This window comes from Chamaea fasciata, unplaced genomic scaffold, assembly GCF_029207755.1.
Source record: "Chamaea fasciata isolate MVZ Bird 193981 ecotype frontalis unplaced genomic scaffold, bChaFas1.0.hap1 SCAF_1, whole genome shotgun sequence".
NCBI lineage: Eukaryota > Metazoa > Chordata > Aves > Passeriformes > Sylviidae > Chamaea > Chamaea fasciata.
Window position 1 is genome coordinate 138988612 of NW_027094086.1, and position 6417 is coordinate 138995028.

Consider the following 6417-nt stretch of genomic DNA (forward strand, 5'->3'; position numbering starts at 1 on the left):
TCAAACCACAGAAGTTCAGAATTTACTTCAGTGCAAGGGTCTGGCATGACGTAAATCACCCAGTCACTGGTGGGTGCTCTGGAACTGGAAACTCCAACTCATACTGCACATTGCTAGTTCTATGCAACCACAGAGGCTCCTCAAGGTCCAGCAAAGCTCCCAGTGGATGGTCAAAGTGAAGTGAGGTTGTCTGGTTAATACTGGGTGGTTTTTTTCTGAGGAACAGCAGGAACTGATAGCCTGGATAGATTTCCCCTTAGCTTAACAAGCATAGATAAAAGTCAGAGGAGAGGTTCATCCTGCCCAAGTTTTTTTGGATATCTCTTAGTGTGTATCTACATCAAAAAAGAATGACAAAGCTCCCTTCAGACTCAGTGGAGTTCTATTTATCACAATCAAAGGAGTCTGGGGAATAATTAATCTCATCTTAAAGTAGGCACCCCTATGTGATCAGATCAATTGCACTCTAGAGTCTGTTCATGTACTTAGTGGAAATCACTGCCAATGGAAATGGTGAATGCCAAAAGTTTACATGTTTGTAAAGAATTAGACAAATTCATGAGAAAAAAAATGAGTGACTTAGATTTTCATTTTCAGCTGCCTGAAATCAGCCATATGAAAATTAGACACACATATTTTATTTCAGATGTTCTCTGAATTCTTTTGTTACATGAGCATGATATTTTCTCTTAAGGGCACAGCCTGGTCACCATGGGGTTGTTCTTGAAGAAAACTGGAGTAGAGAGCAATGCTGGTGAAAGAGGTTTCACTCTATGGACCCCAGTGACTCAGAAAAATACTTAATCTGGTAACTGTGATATTCAACTGAGTAAACATTCTTGCAAATCACAGTCTAAAGCTTGGCTGGGAATGGTCCCATTGCAGAACATGTGTGGGAGATGGCAAGCTATCCTCTCACCAAAGCCATGGAGAGGACTGCTTTCACAATTTCACAGTATGGATGATCAAGTTCCAGCACCTGTGACTGTGTTTAATTGACTAGTACAGATGCCACCTTTTATTCTTCGTTCTCCATTTCCTGTTCCATCATAGCCCCTGCACCAACTCTTCTGAATTTCATTCTGCTTCATAAAAGAAAAAACAATCCTCTTGTGCCAGTAGCTACTGCAGAAAGAATCAGGTAAAAGGTCATGACATTACCATGACGAGCTGTGTTTTTTTCTTTTATTTCTGTGTTTTGCTTCTGACAAAAAAAAAAAAAAAAAAAAAAAAAAAAAAAAAAAAAAAAAAGTTATTTCAAGTCCCTGAGTGGGATGGTATGAAGGAAACTATGTGCTGGCTCAGAGTTCTTAGTAATTTCAGTATATCATAGTCATTCCCAAGGAGTCACTGGAGTTCAGGGCCCAAACCCTTTCCAATCCCATCACTCCTTCAAACAGAGACATCTTAAGGAATCCAAGTTCAGATTTTGTCTTGTTTGCTTTCTTGCAAGTTTCTCTGCTGGTTTTGCTTCCTCTTTCCATCAAAAAGTGAACAGAAACCCTTATAAAGAATTTCATTGCTGAAAGGCTGGCCTAGCAATAACACCATGGCTGACACAGTCAACGCTGCTGTTAGTCCTGCTGTCTCACCTGCTTCTATCCAGAAATGAGTCATTCCAGCTTTTTTTTTTCCTCACTAGAGGAAACCATGGGAGAAAGTGAAAAAAGGGGATTGGCTGGGTCTTTGTTATTTTCATGTGGTTTTTAAAGAGTAAAGTAGAAGTTTCATTAGAAAGAATGAAAATTTTTTGTGTTTTGGCTCAGCCAGCATAGTTTTACATCCCAAGCTGATGCGAAGGATCCCCTGGAGTGTTTCATGTAGATCATGGTTTGACCATTACAATTGCTCTGCAATAAAGAAAGGTAGAAATAAAAAGGCGGTGTTGGCTGTGACACTGCATTGCGCCTCTTTACCACAGCTGTGGTCTAATGCCCTTTTGCCCCAGCCTCAGCCACTCGCTGAGCTGTCACCCCCTAAAACGTTAGTGAAAACATCTTACCCTTATCAAAGTCATTAAAGCAATCCCCAAACTCTCATAAAAAATTGTTGATTCATGAAATCACAGACTTAATTTGAAAAGTCAAGTTTCAATTTAATAAATGTTAAACCTTTTAGAGGTTTATATCTCTTTTGAAGCCCACGAAATAAAAAGATGTGCACTACACGGCCATTTTAGCCAGTTCTAATTAGCTCAGTCCCTAATTAGACAGTCTAGAGGCCTTGTGCATACTAGGTCATGACTTTACCAGTACATAATATGTTCTCTCCATCCGCTGTTTTACATAACTGAGGTCGTGATCTCTTCCTGCAGCGTGGGAAGAAATATGGTGAGCACCTGTCTGCCCCAATGACAGAGTGATGCCGTGTAGGATGCTGGTTTCGGTCAGGATGAAACTATGTCCTGGAAGGGAGGAGCCCCAGAGCAGTTGCAAACAGCTGAGCCAAGGTAAAAGCTGTTAACACCAAGGCAGATTCAACAAGGAAGCAGTGGCAGAGCTGTAAGTATCTATTACACTACTGATAAAAGAGTCCCTCGAAGGTGCTTCCAATTATGAAATAATAACTCTACCTTAGGGATGAATAAACTCCAAAGCCGAGTGAGAGATGTTTACCGGCTCAGAGTTTTGTTAGCATTATGTTTGCAATTAATGAAAAGGGTGGGAGTGTTCTCGGGCTTCCTGCCGAGACAAAAAAAAAAAAAAAAAAAAAAAAAAAAAAAAAAAAAAAAAAAAAAAAAAAAAAAGCAAGGAGGGCGTGGGGAGGGGAACAAAATTAAAACCAGGTCCTGACCAGGGTCAAAACAAATTTAAATGTCAGAGTTTTTATAGCAAAACAAAGACCTTGTAGTTTAGTTCAAATGAAGCAGAAACTGGGTTTAAAATAATGTTTATAATCTCTTCCAGATCAGCCTCCTAACCACAAGAGTCCCTGTAAATGGGCCACCTTTGGTCCCTCTGACTACCACAATTTTGGTGAATGGAAAATATATGAGCAGTCATTTAAACAAAGGGTGTGAATGCTTCTCAGCCTGCAGCACTCCTCGAGGATAGACGATATCTGAAGCTCAGTCCCTCTGCAGTGAAGATTTAATTATTGATGCTAAGTGGAACAGCAGCAACAGGATTGAAGGCACCCCAGAATACTAAATGGTGTGGCTGTTAGTGATGGACTGAGAAAGACGTGGTAGAGGGGGTTTAAATCCCCTCAAGCAGATACTGAACCTGCATTTTTCATGCCAAGTGTGAATGTTCAAAAGAGGCGTCCCCCTCCCCCAGCTCTGTGATAGGAATACAATGACATCGCTTTTCCTTTGCTCTCCCTAGGCAGCATCGTTCAAATGAATTCAGATCAAATCTGAATTTTTTGAATGACTGAAGCCAAATGTGTTGTTAATTTACTATTCACTGGGAAATATATCACCCATTTCCACTCCTTTTTAATGGAAATTGTTTTGTGCATTATTAACCACAAGTTATCCTCAAAAGAACCACGGTATCTACAGTCATCTCTTGGTCAGAAAATAAAGGGCAGGACAGTTACTTCTGAGCAAGCCTCTCAAAGTGCAGTTTTCTGTGCCTATCCATCTGGCACCAAATGATCTCTGGCATTCAGCTCCATCTTAACAGAATAGCAACAGAAACGCAGAGCTGGTAGTCTGGACCAGGTACTCTGTGCAAGCCACAAATTGAGTGTTTTGTTAAGTGCTGGACACACCATAATTTGGCAGTAAGCATGAGACATGTTATTGTTGTGGAGGCTGAGAAGCTGCCATGACAGCAGAAGTTAAAACACGTCTGCTGATACTAGAATGAAGAAATAATAAACAGTTACTAATTTCTAACAGTTATAGGTCTTCAGCTATTGCTCCTGCAACCAGATACCCACCTAAAACAATAACCTTCCCCAGCCCTTTGCATTTGCTTCTCAAAAGAGGACAGGGGAGACATAAAAACTGAAGTGTTGCCTTCTCTTATGTGAGTAGCTCTGTAGTTTTCTACATGTTTGCTGGATGAGCATTACCCATTCTTCCTACTTCATTGTGCTTTGGTTGGTTGGTTGGTTAGGTGTTTTTTTTTGTTGTTGTTCTTTTTTGGGTTTTTTTTTTTAAGACATTGAAAACATTCATCTTTGGAAAAGATCAGTGCCAGGAAACTCTGAAATAAAAAATATCCATGGTAAGGACAACTCAGATCAAAAGTTTCTAAGAGCGTTTTTTCATAAAAAGAAAAGAAAAAAGAAGGGAACATCCAGTGATACTGAAATGCTACAAAGCAGAAACTGAGAAAGGTTTTCACACAAACTAGAACATGGAACTTACTGCCAAAGTCTTTCACCGAGGCCAAGAGTGTAGCAAGATGAGAAAACAAAAGGCACTTTACGCAGGTAGCTCTGGAACAACGGCAGTCACAAACGCTCAGGTTTTACAGCAGAGACCAGCCTTTTATCCCTCCCCCCACCCCCGGTAATTAGGAAACCAGGGCATGTTGTCTCACTTGCTGTTCCTCCAGAAGAGCTTAATTTTTTTGACTTTCAGAGACAGTATGTTGGCACAAACAGAACTCTGAGTTGAGACCATGGGCCTATATTTATGTGACTCTGTGTAATGCAAGTAAGAATTTTGTGGTGTTTAATCTTGACAAATGCAGGGTGTAAGTTATCACATAGAATCATCACTTTCAGACACAAACATACTCAATTCCCAAGGAAACATCCTTTACAGACGCCAAGCTGGCCAACCTGTGCTCCCTTGTTCATTCTGCAGGAACACAAGAAAGTCAAACAAGTTTTCATTTGCTGTGACAAAAGTCAGCCTCACTAAATTTTATGGTTTACTAAGTGAGCAGGAGATTAACCATGAATCACAAGATAGAAATTCCTTCAGGGTATTTTCAGGAACTGTGAAATAGCCATTGACAAGATGGTATCAGCATTTTGTCCTGGTCTTTTTAAAGGTATATCCTCAGTGCTCACCACTTTGGGCCTGCAGTATTATAGACTACAGTCATTTTTAGGTCATGGCAGTCATGCCTTGGCATCTCATGTGTGACCAGTCCCATCACCTGACAGATGGCAGGATGGTAGCTGGGTCACCTTTGAGCCCCAAGGCCAAGACAGGTGAATAAAAACACATTTACCTGGCTGGAAAACTCAAAAGAGAAAAAAAGGGAAACAAGCCCAGCTCTCTTCTTTATTTAAAATCCCCCCCAAGCAATTATGTATGAATTATGCACTCTATCCCTCTCCTGTGTATGCACTTTCTCACTGGCTAGATTTTAGTAATCTATTATTCATTGCCTTGCTCTCTCTTCCCTGCTTTTCCCTCTCTCCACACCACAGGGATTTGCAGGGCTGCTGGGGGGACTCCTGCCCCAGCACTGCACAGTCTCAGCCAGTCTGGGTTATTGCCATCTGCTGGAAAACCAGCGGGCACTGCCAGGGAAACTCATCCCACTCCCAGGAAGTCAGGTCAGGCCCCTAGTTTGGGTGGATCACTGCAGGACAAGGGACATCCTTGGGGGTGTTGAGGGAACAAGTGACCCCCGGGGCTCTGGATGAGCCCCAAACAACAAGATTATTCCACAGAACTGGGCTGTCAGGCAGGTGAGTAGGCTTGATTTAAATATAGATCTTTTCAGGGTACTTTGTTAGATATACAAGGAGACTTCTTTCTCTCAAGGGTTCAGTAAAAAAACACAAGTGAGAAGACTCACATTTAAAATTCCCCTAAGCAAGCAGGTATTTTAGGAACAATTAGATCTTCAAGATCTTACAAAAGACAAAAAACCCTACTCTGGAAAAAAGGAATACAATTCCCATTTCAGGAGCTCCCAGCCATTTCTGCAGCTTCTGACAAATGACCTAGTGGTCCTGCTGGGCCAAATGTGGGAGAAAGTCTCCTGTGCTTTGTACAGATGACTGTCAACACACACTTTTAAAACAAGTTCTCATGCTTTCATATTATCTGTCCTAATGAGGGACCTTAAAGATCATTCAGTTCCAACCCCCTGCCATGGGCAGAGATACTTTTCACTAGACCAGGCTGCTCAGAGCTCCCTCCAGCCTTGTCTGGAACACTTCCAGGGATGGGGCATCCACAGCTTCTCTGGGCAACCTGTGCCAGTGCCTGGCCACTCTCATGGTAAAGAATTTCTTCCTAATACGTAGTCTAAACCCATTCTCTTCCAGTTTGAATTGATTCCCCCTTGTTCTGTCACTACATGATCTTGTAAAAGTCCCTCTCCATCATTCTTGTGTGTTCCCTTCAGGTACTGAAAAGCTGAAATTAGATCATGCCGAAGCCTTCACTTTTCCAGACTGAACAAATCAAATTCTCACAGGAGAGGTGCTCCATCCCTCTAATCATCTTGGTGGCCTCCTCTGGACTTGCTCCAAGAATGTCCTTCCTGTACAGAA

General features: G+C 41.7%; 2 long non-coding RNA genes across 2 annotated transcripts; both read right to left on the reverse strand.

Annotated features, from left to right (window-relative positions):
• Positions 1 to 249: 249 nt before the first annotated feature.
• LOC136294236 (uncharacterized) lies at positions 250 to 2453 on the reverse strand. The gene is made up of 2 exons (XR_010722345.1): positions 2250 to 2453; positions 250 to 1850 (listed from the first exon to the last, which is right to left on the reverse strand). It is a non-coding gene; the product is annotated as an uncharacterized lncRNA (long non-coding RNA).
• Positions 2454 to 3745: 1292 nt separating this feature from the next.
• Positions 3746 to 4409, reverse strand: LOC136294198 (uncharacterized). Its single transcript, XR_010722341.1, has 2 exons — positions 4322 to 4409; positions 3746 to 4157 (listed from the first exon to the last, which is right to left on the reverse strand). It is a non-coding gene; the product is annotated as an uncharacterized lncRNA (long non-coding RNA).
• Between the last annotated feature and the right edge of the window lie 2008 nt (positions 4410 to 6417).